This window comes from Anabrus simplex, chromosome 1 (genome assembly GCF_040414725.1).
Source record: "Anabrus simplex isolate iqAnaSimp1 chromosome 1, ASM4041472v1, whole genome shotgun sequence".
NCBI classification, from domain to species: domain Eukaryota; kingdom Metazoa; phylum Arthropoda; class Insecta; order Orthoptera; family Tettigoniidae; genus Anabrus; species Anabrus simplex.
The window spans coordinates 76,687,953-76,703,228 of record NC_090265.1 but is presented as its reverse complement, the minus strand read 5'-3'; positions in this window follow the sequence as shown (position 1 = coordinate 76,703,228).

The window sequence follows — 15,276 nt, the reverse complement described above, 5'->3', positions numbered from 1 at the left end:
TGGTGGGGGATGGGAAAATTGGCAGGGATAGACTAGGAAAAGGGAGGGAAGCGGCCGTGGCCTTAAGTTAGGTACTATCCCGGCATTTGCCTGGAGGAGAAGTGGGAAACCACGGAAAACCACTTCGAGGATGGCTGAGGAGGGAATCGAACCCCCTCTACTCAGTTGACCTCCCTAGGCTGAGTGGACCCCGTTCCAGCCCTCGTATCACTTTTCAAATTTCGTGGCAGAGCTGGGAATCGAACCCGAACCTCCGGGAGTGGCAGCTAATCGCACTAACCACTACAAAACAGAGGAGCACCGCAACGTGATTTATCACCGTAAAATACCATCCAAAGATCCACCAGGATTTGAAATTCGGCCATCTTAGTCGAAAGCCAGCAGCTGGGTGACGGCGCTAATCACATACCGGGTCATCAGTACCATGACTGAGGAGAAATAAAAAATAAGAAGAAATGTTCAACCTGTAAGTTTAACAAGGGCTATGGAAGGTGGGAACTACAGCTGACTAACGGAGGTTGAACAGAGAAGATGCCATAGAGCAGGGCCTCTCAAACGCCCAAACTCTCACGCGTGCAGAGCGAGGTGCATAGGCTCTGTGCACTGTGCATCGGTACGCTTCGCCTCAACTCGGCTTGACTCGGATGGTGTAGTGTGCTGAGAGCGACGAAGCGTTTGATGGTAGACGACGTGTTTATCAGTGAAATAGATAAGCGCACGACTACAACATAATAATGGAGCAACCCTTTTCGAAGAAAGCAAAGACTTCCGAAAGTCCATTTCAATCGAACTGGGAACTTTTTTTTTTTTTGTTTGTTTGTCGTGACGATAACGCCAAATGCTTATTCTGTGGGACGATAATTACGTGCGTAAGAAAATCGTCTATTGAAAGACACTACAACAGACTACATTCGGAAAATTATTGTGAAATCATAGGAGACGTCAGAGAGAAAGAATTAAGGAAGTTAAAACAGCTTGAAGAAGAGCATTCTATATCCACAAATGAGGTTTGTTCCAGTACTGTAGCATTTTCATTTTGGTTACAGGTTCTGCATTTTTTTAAATTATGTTTACATTCCTCTCAAACATGTATGTGTATTTCTAATTCACTTTTTTAATTTTTTTAATAACACTGGTAACCTTGTCCCATACAACTGTGCGTCTCCGCTCACCACACGTAAACATTTCGCAGTGGGGGAGAAACAGCAGTGAAAGTGAGGAACGCGGAGACAGGCCGAACGGGGAGACAGGTGTAGGGAGAGAGGAGTGGGGGGTCTGCACTCTGGTCAACCAAGCGAAGTCGCCTTTTGCACCGTGCACAGTGCATGCATCACGCGCATGCACCCTGAGAGGCCCTGCCATAGAGGATCCTGGTAGAAAGGGTCGTTTCCTGACTATTAGGACACTCTTCACAAGGTATGGGCAGCTAGAGCTTTATACAGGATGGGCAAAATAAAACGGACCCGAAAAATATTTATAAGACTGACGTGGAATTGACCATTGTTAATGATCAGGAGAACTGCCCGTCACAGGAAATGCTGGAAACCGTGATTTCGATGCACCAACCGGTTGCTGCCACTTGTCTTCCCCTGCGCATCTCCCGCATCTCCCGAGTACGTCGCTGTGTCATTACGTATGATGGAGTGAGAGGAGTTGACGTGTTTAGTGACCAGTTGAATGCAACACAAAATGGTTCTCAGGATAAAACAGCGCGTGTTCATTGCCGAGTGTTATGCGAAGCACGATTCGTGGAAAACCTGTGCAGAACTGTTTATAGTAGTAGTAATAATAATAATAATAATAATAATAATAATAATAATAATAATAATAATAGGGCCTAATATTACTGGCTTTACGTCCCACTAACTACTCTTTCGGTTTTCTGAGACGCTGACTTGCCGGAATTTATTCGCACAGGAGTACTTTCACGTGCCAGTAAATCTACCGACACGAGTCTGACGTATTTGAGAACCTTCATATACCACCGGACTGTGCCAGGATCGAACCTGCCGCCAAGTTGGGGTCAGAAGGCATGCGCATCAACTGTCTGAACCACTCCGCCCGCCACGGAACTGTTTTCGCAAGAGTTTAAGACTGGAAGTGTTTTGGCAAAACGTCCAACAAAGTCTGCGATGCAAAACCTAGTGGCAAATTGGCGTGAAATGGGCTCTGTAGCAGATAAAAACTGTAATTATCCAAAAAGATTTCGAACACCTGAAAATTGCTCGAGTGAATAAAAGCCTGGAATGAAGTCCGAGGAACTTTCTTCGCCGTTTATCTGTACAAGTGGGAATTAAGTTATCGTCGTGTCGAAACATTATCCAAAAGGACCTGCATCTGTATCCTTACAAATGCACTGTTGTTCATGCGTTAAAGCGTCCTGACGAACCTTCGCGTGCTGAGTTCTGCCGGTAGTTCTTGAGTGAAGTGAAGTCAGGACTTTTGTATCCTCAGTATTTATTTATTTCTTAACCTGTTTACCCTCCAGGGTTGGATTTTCCCTCGGACTCAGCGAGAGATCCCACCTCTACCGCCTCAAGGGCAGTGTCCTGGAGCCTGAAACATTGGGTCGGGTGATACAACTGGGGAGTATGACTAGTACCTCGCCCAGGCGGCCTCACCTGCTATGCTGAACAGGGGCCTTGCGGGGGATGAGAAGATTGGAAGAGATAGACAAGGATGAGGGAAAGAAGCGATCGTGGCCTTAAGTTAGGTACCATCCCGGCATTTACCTGGAGGAAAAGTGGGAAACCACGGAAAACCACTTCCAGGATGGCTGAGGTGGGAATCGACCCCACTTTTACTCAGTTGACCTCCCGAGGCTTAGTGGACCCCGTTCCAGCCCGCTTACCACTTTTCATATTTCGTGGCAGAGCCGGGAATCGAACCCGGGCCCCCAAGAGTGGCAGCTAATCACACTAACTTCTACACCACAGAAGCGAACATCCTCAATATTTAATTTTGAAAACATTCCTTAGGAGACAAAATAAGGGTTAACATACTACGAAAAACGTAAAATTAAGCATTTTCCTCAATTGTGCCGAAGGTTGAAGGTGTTAAAGAGCCAGGAAATGTTTCAAATTGTGAATCTTGGATAGGTCTATTAAACTAAAATGCCAAATTTCGAAAATAACTTCGGGCCTAAATGCAGTTCCGGAAAAACAGCCTAAAATACCTTTTTTACTGGTTTTCTTTTTTTATTCAAATCCTAGCCTAATAACTTATAATTCTTTCTGCAAGGTGTTCGTTGGTTCAACACCCTCGGGCGGTTTTTATGGTTTTGTGAAAAATGTCCACACCGAATAAAGTATAAGGGCTTAAGTGAAACTCTGCAATGACCCACATTAGCGCTCGTAGTGGTGCTTAAGTGAAACAATGCAGTGACTCACATCAGACCTCGTAGTGGTAGAAAAAGGCAAACTGCTAATCCAATCGACTGGATAGCGATGATTAAGAAAAGGATTGTAATTTTTAGGAGTAAATAAAGAATATATTCTCATACTTTATTATATTTTATTTACCTAAAATTCGTAGCTCATATCCCTAGGATGTTTTCAACATTGGGTATTTTGCCTATAGGGTTGGAACTGGGGACTTTTCTTCAGATGAGGCCATTTTCCGCATCAGCCCTATTGTAAATATTTTCCGATCGAGTTTTATTTTGCCCATCCAGTATTTTCATGTATCTGATAATGAGTGCATACCATTCCGAGCCTTCTAATAAGTCTTACTTTTTTTAAAGAGGCTGAAAATGGGCCTGGAACTTCACGATCATCAGCATGTGGTTCTAACCACTAGAGTAGGGCGGTCATCGTGTATCGCGTTACTCCCAACTGAAATGAAATAAAATAAAATAATTTCTGTCACTGAATATGGTGGTGTTTAAAAAGCCTCAGAAAATTAATCGTATCTGTGCCGCACCTGCTGCCAGGCTTCTCTATTCCTCCATTGTTCATCCAACACAATTATCACGGGACAGGAGTTATTTCATTGAGACAATAGGGTAGGTGTGGAGGGTGGAGCGGATGACATAACAAAGATTCCATTCATTTGTCAAGTCGGTCGTCTATACTCACACAAATGATCACAGCTAAAATTTAATTAAACTAAAACAAAGTTTGGTAAATAGTTCGTAGTGGGATGGATCAAGCCCAGAGCTTTGTATTATACTGTGCAACTAAGCCATATTTTATGATGTATAGCCTGCCTCAAAAGTAAATGAATACCGATCTAACTGACAATCTTTGTTCAGAAAAGTTATGGTATTTAATTCAGTTTGTCTGATAACCTGTGTTGTTTGTGTATTCAGGATTCGATCGGTGGTCCGAATCTTGAATGAAGTAGTATACAACATTTTCATGGATTGAGTCGGAGAAGCACGTGGGAACGTGTATTCAGGATAGCCGTCTTCAGCCCTTTCTTTTTGTATAAATCATTTATCAATCAATCATCAATATCTGCATTTAGGGCTGTCGCCCAGGGGGAAAGATTTTTTTTCTTTTTTTTTTTTACAATTGGCTTTACGTCGCACCGACACAGATAGGTCTCCTGGTGACGATGGGATAGGAAACGGCTTGGAGTAGGGAGGAAGTTGCCATGTCCTTAATTAAGGCACAGCCCCAGAATTTACCTAGTGTGAAAATGGAGAAACCACGGAAAACCTTATTCAGGGCTGCCGACAGTGGGATCAGTACCCACTATCAACTTTGGCCACGTTGTGCGATCAGATGCATTGGAGAAAGCAATCCTGGTAGGAATGATCAGCGGTACAAGAAGACGAGGTCGCCAGGGGACTCGTTGGTCAGACACCATTAAAACAGACACAACCCTCACCCTGGAACAACTAAAGAAGGCAGTGTGGAACAGGATAACTTGGAGAGTGCTAATTCATAGAATCGGCGAGGGTCGTATCCGACTGAACGGATGACATCATCATCATATCCCGAATGCAATCTCACAACTGCGCACCTCTAACTGCACGGCCAGCTTGCACGGTAGGGGGCATATTCCCTCTCATTTATTTACCTAGCATTTTCATAAACGTTTTCAAGTAATTTGGGCATTTATCGAACGTTTTCCTATAAATTATTCCTATCCCTTATTCCTCGTGCTATAAATTAACATTTGCCCCAGTTTTTCCTCTTGAGTTCCAGCTTTATCTTCATATTATGATCCTTCCTACTTGCAAAAACTCCCCCACCCACAGACCGCTGCTCAGCTCGAAGGCCTGCAGATTACGAGGTGTCGAGTGGTCAGCACGACGAATCCTCTTGGCCGTTATTCTTGGCTTTCGAGGCTGGGACCGCTATCTCACCCCGATAGCTCCTCAATTCTAATCACGTAGGCTGAGTGGACCTCGAACCAGCCCTCAGGTCCAGGTAAAAATCCCTGACCTGGTCTGGAATCGAACTCGGGGCCTCCGGGTAAGAGGCAGGCACGCTACCCCTACACCACGGGGCCGGCTGCACGAACTCCACTCTAGCTTATTCATCAACTAATGTTATTCCACGTCATCTCTCCGCTGACAGCTCGAAACATACTGCTTCAATCAATCAATCAATCAATCAATCAATCAATCAATCAATCAATCAATCACCACTGATCCGCACTTAGGGCAGTCGCCCATGTGGCAGATTCCCTATCTGTTGTTTACCTAGTATTTTCTAGGATAATTGCAATGAATTTGGAAATTCATTGAACATCTCCCTTGGCAAATTATTCCAATCCTTATCAATAAATATTTCCCCCAATTTGTCCTCTTGAATTCCAGCTCTATCTTCATATTATGAGCTTTCCTACTTTTAAAAACTCCACTCTACTGTACTTCTATACTAATGCCATTCCACCCCATCTCTCGACTGACACCCCGGAACATACTACTTAGTCGAGCACCCCGTCTCCTTACTCTAAAGTCTTCCCAGCCCAAAAAATGAAACATTTTCGCAACACTGCTCTTCCGTCGGAAATAACCGAGAACAACTCGTGCTGCTTTCCTTTGGATCTTTTCCAGTTCCCGTATCAAGTAATGCTGGTGTGTATCCCATACACTGGAACTATACTCTGACTGGGGTCTTATCAGAGAATTATGCCCTTTCTCCTCTTCATCAGCCTCGCCACCACCTCTGGAGAGATGGTGAATGTTATGCAGTAGGTGCCTCAATCAATCGTCCCGATGTGTAGCACACTGTAGTTAACTATTTTCTGAGTAAGCAATATGAATCTAGAGGAAAATATTATATATTAAACTTACACAACGACAACGCATACGCCAATACCCGGGGCAGTCGTTCGAAGTTCCCATTGTTCTTCCCTCTGCTATCAACGTGGAAACACTACTAGATAGTTTCGAAGACGTATCTACACGTAAAACAACAGTTCAACAAACCCTTTTGAGTATGGGGTACTGAAATAAATGAATGGTCGCTGTAGCTATTCCAAGAGGGGTGCACCGATGGAAAAGTTTTCAATTTGTTCGACAGTATTTGAATTAGTCCACCTCATATTGAAAAATCTCCAATGACTCCTGTTTTCTGCTCCATTGAGCAGGTGGAATTAGGCGAGTAAGGCGAGAAACAGCGGTGAACAAAGACACTGAAACTGCAGCTGTGAGAGCACGAGCTGATGGGGGCAGCGTTATGATATGGGGAATACTTTCGTGGCAGTTTTTGGAACCTCTTACCCATGTGGAAGGCAGTCTCGGCATATTTTGTTATGTGTTCACCCCAGCAGATCACGTACACCCCTACGAGCTGATTGTCTTCCATGGGGCGGATGTGACATATCACCTGGCAAGAGGTCAGAGAATTTGGAACATAGGGCCTATGATGGAGCAACAGTAAATTTATATAAATAAATTTATAATTGTGTGCGTACACTTCAAATAGTTTGTCCATACTTCGTTTTTTCTCCTATTATGTTCTGCTCTGAAATTTTCTGGAACGGTCTATAGATGATTTTCAGGGCTTCTTAGATTTATAATTTGATACTCTAAGTTCTTCCTCCAGGCACTCACTTTTTTATTTTGGATATATTTAGACATTTTGCTGGAAATACCAAAATATTAAATATTTCACAACTTACATTTGTCAGTCTTATTAACCTTTATGAATTCAGTTTTTTCGTGATTTCATGTCACAGAGATAAACACTTTAACATGAGCGCCTTCTTCTGTATGATTACGTCATAAATTCCCAGATTGCACAAGATAGACCAAATTGAGCACAGACTAACTAACGAACGTAACTTTGATAGTAAAATATAATAAATATAAGCAATGAATGTCAAAATCAGGTTCATAACTAAGTCGTCGTAGATTAAGATGGTAGAAAACCACTTCACATTAATTTAATTTAGAGGATTGTCTACCCTGCTCTGAAATATAATCAATTTTCTGACATTTCTCCGTGTATTTCATAGAATACAGGGAGTAAAACACTGGCTTGTAGCACGTACCGTATACATTTTCAGCCGGTCTGAGTGGCTCATATGGTGGAGGCGCTGAACTTCTGACCCCAACTTAGCAGGTTCGATCCTGGCTCAGGCCGGTGGCATTTGAAGGTGCTCAAATACGTCAGCCTCGTGTCAGTAGATTTACTGGCACGTAAAAGAACGCCTGTAGGACTAAATTACGGCATCTCGGAGTCTCCTAAAACCGTAAAAGTAGTTAGTGGGACGTAAAGCCAATAGGATTAATATTAGCATACATTTTACAGCTATTATCTATGTTTTTAATTAATTGGCAAAAGTAATATTAGTTTAATTATTTAACTGGAGTTATTTAAGCATCGGAACACAGAGACATGGAGATTTCGCATTCAAACACCCTCAAACACCACTGATCTCAAATGGAATTGAAATGCCTCTCAGGAAGCAATGACACTCAACAATTCCTCCACTAAGGTTAGCTATATCCATTACGAATCCGACTGACTGAGCACTGAAATGTTCTTTCTTTATTTCTAATCGTCCCTTACTCTTCAAGCTAAAGAAATAGATATTTTCTAAACAACTTGCTAATTCCTATTTAATTCTTTCTCCTGGTTTAACCGTCTTCTTCTTCTTCTTTCGTTACGGCCTCTGTAGGACCACGGGTAGCTTTGTCATAGTTTGCGTTTTCTCTTCCCAAAACATCTTAATTCTCTATTTCTCACCCGTTCTTCAGCTTAGGTTTTCAGTATCCTCTTATCTTGTCTGCCTCATTGGTGCTCTTCTATCCTATTCCTGAACTCTTCTTTGTTATTGAGCTCTGGCATATTGTCCGTCCCTTCCACCTTGATCCGCATCTCAGTCCGGTCCTTCAGTGTGGTCCCCGCCTTTCCTCTCGTTCTACCCATTGTCTCCCGTATTCTTCTGGTCATTCTCTCCATATCCACCCCGATCACATGTCCAGCAAGTCCTGCTCCTTTTTATTTCTACTGTGATCGTTTTCAAATTTCGGTACAGTTCTTCCCTTGGTCTTCATTTAATATCATTCACCTCCTCTTTTCGGTCCCAGTATCTTCATCAGGTTGTCTCTCTCTCTTCTTTCCCCAGTTTCTCTGCCTCATACCTTCCTAGTGTCATCGTCTAGGCCGCGTACAGTACTGCGTTCCTCACTGTTGCCTTTTAGTACCTGATCTTCACGTCCATTCATAAGCTGTCTCTGGTCGCAAGGTAGGTCGTCCTCATCTTTTTCACCTTCTCTTTTATCCCCTCGCAGCTTCTGTTGCTTCCTGTTAAATATTCTTCAAGTTAGTAACAGATTTTCTTTACCTTCTTCACGGCTATATAATAACATGGAACAGGTAAAATAAAATTCAATAACTCGCAAAGCTAAATTAAAACACTATAACACGGTAATTTAAGCTGAAGCTTTAAATGCATCAGACACCTTGATCATTGGAGGCTGATCACTAACTAAAATTTTAGAAGAACTTCTTCTATTGCTTTTCCCACACCTTGTACGGTCGCTGTGCAAACTTCGTCGCATACATGGATTTGGCCCTGTTTTACGGCCGAATTCCCTTCCTGACGCAACCCTATGTGGAGGGTGGTGGTTGGTAGTGTGGCGTGTTGTTTGAATATGAAGAGGAGGTATTGGGCAAAACACAAACCACCAGTCGCCGAGCCAGAAGAATTAATCACACGCTATTAAAATCTTTGACCCCCCGGGAATCGAACCCGAGACCTTCTGAACCGAAGGCCTCAACGCTGACCATTCGGCCAAGGAGTGGAACTAACATTTAAAACAACAAAAAATGAAGATCCTTATTAAAATCTTCGGCCCAGTATGCATAGAAGAAGTGTGGATGCAAAGGAGGTCTGTGAGTTATGCTACAAGTGGACAGTGAAAGACTTAATGTATGCCTCCTCACTAAAGTCAAGTATAATGGGATAATCGAAATTGAAGAAACCTTCAAGAAATCAGCATAAAAAGTGAAACTATATGGGATGGACCTGGCTTTAGAACATTGGTGAACAAACATCATTTTGCTGAAAAGAACCACCACTGCAAGGCCGGAAGAACGGAAGAAAATTCACAGCGAGAGGATGAAGAGATCCAAGGAAGAGAAGAAACCAAATTCATATGCTAAATAAATTCAGTCGCGGTCCTTAGTTCGGCACAACGTTGTGTAAATAAATAAACAGAACGAAATAAATAAAAACCAATTTATAGGTATTACATCATTCACGAATGTATTGTTACTGGTGTTTTTTTTTTTTTTCGATTCTGTACAGAGTAATAAATAAGATATAAGATTGTGAGCAACTGCAAAATGACCTCGATAATGTTGAGAGATGGACAGTAGGCAATGGTTTGATGATAAACAGGGTTAAAAGTCAGGTTGTGAGTTTCACAAATAGGAAAAGTCCTCTCAGTTTTAATTACTGCGTTGATGGGGTGAAAGTTCCTTTTGGGGATCATTGTATCTAGGTGTTAATATAAGGAAATATCTTCATTGGGGTAATCACATAAATGGGATTGTAAATAAAGGGTACAGATCTCTGCACATGGTTATGAGGGTATTTAGGGGTCGTAGTAAGGATGTAAAGAAGAGGGCATATAAGTCTCTGGTAAGACCCCAACTAGAGTATGGTTCCTGTGTACCGGACCCTCACCAGGATTACTTGATTCAAGAACTGGAAAAAATTCAAACAAAAGCAGCTCGATTTGTTCTGGGTGATTTCCGACAAAAGAGTAGCGTTACAAAAATGTTCCGAAGTTTGGGCTGGGAAGACTTGGGAGAAAGAAGACGAGCTGCTCGACTAAGTGGTATGTTCCGAGCTGTCAGTGGAGAAATGGCGTGGAATGACATCAGTAGACGAATAAGTTTGAGTGGCGTCTTTAAAAGTAGAAAAGATCACAGTATGAAGATAAAGTTTGAATTCAAGGGGACTAATTGTGCCAAATATTCGTTCATAGGAAGGGGAGTTAGGGATTGGAATAACTTACCAAGGGAGATGTTCAATAAATTTCCAATTTCTTTGCAATCATTTTAAAAAAGGCTAGGAAAACAACAGATAGGGAATCTGCCACCTGGGCGACTGCCCTAAACGCAGATCAGGATTGATTGATTGATTGATTATTTGATTGATTGATTGATTGATTGATTGATTGATTGATTGATTGATTGATTGATTGATTGATTGATTGATTGATTGATTGATTGATTGATTGATTGATTGATTGATTGATTGATTGATTGATTGATTGATTGATTGATTGATAACTCATCTGGCTGATCTCACATATGTTCGACCTCATATAACTTTGCCCCTAGGAATCGTAGGTCAACCGTTGTAGTACCAACATCTCGGGCTCTGAAAGAGTTTTCTAACGGTAGCGGAATCCATATTTAGACGGTCAAATTTCCGAATCAAAAGACAAATCCAACTTCAAATTTTGATCCCTTACCTTACGGTGTTTTTCTTTTTGTGGTGATGGTGTTGGTGGCGGTGATTATTGTTTCAAGAGAAAGTACAACTGCGCAACCCTCCTCTGTTAACATTAATCAGAGAGACAACTGGAAGGGGAAAAATGAAATTATCGGATAAAGAATGACAAGGGCCATGAAAGGCTGAAAATGAAAGACTCCTAATAATGTTTTTTGGCTTTACATTCCATGGAAGACTCCCTACGATTCGCAAACCTAATACCGTTGGGGTAGGAAAAGAACAAGTGTTGACCAAGAGAGGTAGGATAGGGTCGATGAAAGTGAGGAGCCTGGCACAAGTGAGTGAAAGTAATGCCAGAACTCAGCTAAGGGCCCGATGAAAACCAACCCACGCTCCAAGCTGAGAGCTCCTTTGATCCTTATTAGTGGCGGTTACGACAGGCAGCGGATACCGCACCTACACACAGGGTTTTTCTTTTGCGGTTTGGACCTATTTGTTATGCGAATGTAAGGCGTCAAATTCTCTATCTTTGGACATCTTAACCACCTTCATATATCTTTTGATTTCGAAGTTATTAATCGCAAACCATGTCATAAACCTTTATAAATCGTCACTCTCTTTAAAGCCCCCTGAGTACTTAACTGAGGTGCACCAGTATCATACTGTCTCTCATGTCCTACATTTTCAATCAAATGGCACCTCTATTATTGAGATTGGATCAGTTTCGAAGTTATAATCCCGAATAAGACCACAAGATTTCGTTACACCAAGGTTCGAATGTGTGTAGCCTGATGTTTAAGCTAGAGTCAGTATCGTCAAGGACAAACATGATTTCCAGCCGTATCAACCTTCCCCACCTCTCTCATATATTGCTCTCTTTAAAATGATTTTTAATTAAACATTTTTTTATTTGGATGTACAAAATTGGAACAGGTAGAATATTTCAAGTATTTAGGATGTGTGTTCTTCCGGGATAGCAGTGAGATTGAATCAAGGTGCAGCAAAGGTAATGCAGTGGGTTTTCAGTTGCGATCAACAGTGAAGTCATGAATTTATCATTACACAGGCTTGTTTTCGGATCATCTTTGTCATACAAGAGTAAAAGCTGGGTGGACTCAGGATATCTTATTCATAAGCTAGAACTATCAGACATGAAAGTAGCGAGCATGGTCGGTGGTACAAACAGGAGGGACAATGGCAGCAGGATACTCGGAATGTGGAGATAAAGGCTAAGTTAGGAATTAACACTGTGGATGAAGCGGTACGCAAAAACCAGCCTCGGTGGTGGGGTCATGTGAGGAAAATTAAGGAGGATAGGTTACTTAGGAGAATAATGGACTCGGTCATGGAGGGTAAGAGAAGGAGAGGGAGACCTAGGTGAAGATTGTTAGACTCAGTTTCTAATGATTATAAGAGGTATGGAACTAAACGACGCCACAGAGCTAAATTTCGCTACAAATAGGGGATGTGGAAGCGTTCAGTAAATCCACAGAGGTTTGCAAACTAAAAGCTGGAAGGCATGACATTCTAAAATGTAGATTTACGTATTTTTTTATGAATACAACTCTCCCCATGTGGAGGCTGTCACAAGGACAAAGTTTATTTATTTATTTATTTATTTATTTATTTATTTATTTATTTAATAAAAGATATGTGCTGTTCTATTATAAAATCAAGGATAACTGGGCTAAATAGGCCTAACATATATGGAGAACATTGTGGCTACTCCGACCACTACTCTTATACTTACATCTCCTTCACACAATATACATAACATTTGTTTGAGCGCCAGTTGCTTTTTTAAGAAAAACAACAAAATTCGGTAGAGCATACCTCTTATATCAATTATCTCAAGGCGTGAGGTGATAAACTCACATATCTGGCAATATACAGGGATATGGATCAGGAAAATATTAAATTACTATTGCATTTCCACAACTGAGGATTGTACATGGAACTGGAATCACTTATTATAATTAAAATAAAACTGAGTTTATGACTATAATTTACGTCACAATGAACAATCATTTACGTCTTTTAATTTAACAAAAGAAATATATCGTGAGATTTGCGGTACAAAAAAAAGGAAAATTTAATCTAAACAAAAAAAAAACTATTGGCATGAACTTGAAGTGAGATGTGATATCGCCGCTGATTACTATCTTCTTCATGTTATGAATGCATAACATGTCTGATGCTTTAATTACCTGTTGTCTGCATACACCGCTGTTGAACTTGAAATTCTTGGGAAAACCTGTGAGCTGAAGTCGGGAGCCGTCTGTTGTAATCTTCTTATATAACAAGGAGTTGGCCTACATACCATGTACGCGTGTAGGGAGCTCCAATGTAATTACGTCCACTCAATATATTTTAAATAATTGGAAAATATTATTGAAACATCTTGTGAAGTCCATCCTCACAAGAAGATGATGTTTCTTTATCAGCATAGTACCCGTCTCTGCTCGGATACAAGCACCACTTGTAGACCTCCTCGATTATTACTTCTTCAAACACAACTCTTAGCTCTGACCATCACACTAAGACCACTTCTTCCATTTGATACATCTGACTGTTACATATGTTCTGCACGATATGAACTGCTTATGAACTGAGTACCATCAACTGAATAGATAAGATGAACTGAGTAAGAACAGAATACCTCTCCCCACCGTCGCCTTGACTTTATATAACCTCGCGATGACGACTCCTCTCCCTACTCCTGTTCATCCCTTCCACTTCCACATACAGTAGCTGGCGAATACTGACACTTGGTCGCAATCACGTGTCCACGCACTGATGTCATCAGTCATGTGTCGTCTAAGCGTACCCAAGCGGTCCGAGAATGACTATACCGAATGCGTCACCGGGAAATCTCCTTGCACAGTTAAACATAGCCTCGATTTCAAAATACTATGCCAGCTCATCTAGCCAAAGTTACAAGCCACAGCATGACAATATGAAACCAACAAATCTCACTTACTACAATCCAGAATAATTACAAACATATTCACTTAACCTATGATGAAATACAATAATATACGTGATACCTAATTATTACAGTCTATATGATGAGAAACAGAATATATAAAATCTAATGAATCGGGTTAATAATAATAATAATAATAATAATAATAATAATAATAATACTAATAATAATAATGATAATAATAATAATAATAATAAATACAGAATGGAGTCTGTAACCCTGTTGTACGGTTACAGAACGCCTCCCTCGTGAAATAATCGATTAAATGAATCGATTGATTCATGAAATCTATACATAATCACCTGAAATCGAGTACACCATAGATACATGTATAAAAATGCCCTTTACAAATTTGGTACATAGTATCATCCATCTGGATGTTCGTTGTTACACATATAAAACATTTATCAATTATCATTTTCACTTTGATTATACAGTATTATTTACATACAGATTACATTTCTTTCTCACTTCTGTCGTTTCAAACGTTCATTGAGTGTTCAAAAGTAATTCTCGAAGACATTTCATTATATACACTGTCTCCAAGCACTGGAGTTTATTGCACTACCGTGCTTCACTTATTATCACAACACACGCTAATTTCACTGAAGTCCTGTTCGCAATGCCAGCTTCATAAAATATGGTGAATTAACATAGTAATGAGAATTAATCAACAAACTCGCATGATATATTTCTTAAGATTTCTTATATTGTATGTGCCTACGATATTTCCTTCCTTGTCTTCTAATGAATAAGCACATTTCCCAATCCGTTTCACTACGGTGAAGTATCCCTGATATAACAAGAAAAACTTAGAAAATTGACCAGCTTCTGCTGATGACGGGAGTGGCACTCTGAGTAAAACCTTGTCACCAAGCTCAAATTCATCCAATGTAGTCTTTCAAAAATTACCATGCACCATCTTACCGTGTTATCCTTCTTAGGTATAATAACAAGTGGATTTAAATTAGGACTACATGATGGTTCAATTATATTATAATCTAGCATAATGTCAATTTGCTCTTCAACAGCGCTAGCGTATTTTAACGGAATGGGATATTTCGGTCCTACAAAAGTTGAGTTATCAATAACATTAAATTTGTGTTCGTAAAGATGTGTTCTACCAGGCCGATCGCTAAAAACATCACTATGTGATATCAATAATTCACACAATTCGTCTTTCTGACTTTCCGCTAACTTACATTTCTCCACTGTCTCATACAATTCATCTCTAGAATCTCTCTGTATAGACACATGGCAGACATCAATATTTTTCCTCATATTAGGAATTTCACAAGATCCTTCCGTACTAGAACACACTTTATTCGCACTAATTTCTGACAAAACATCATATGGTAAACTGACTTCCCTGCTACTCTTTCCCCAAATAAGATTGACATTACACAGATCAAAAT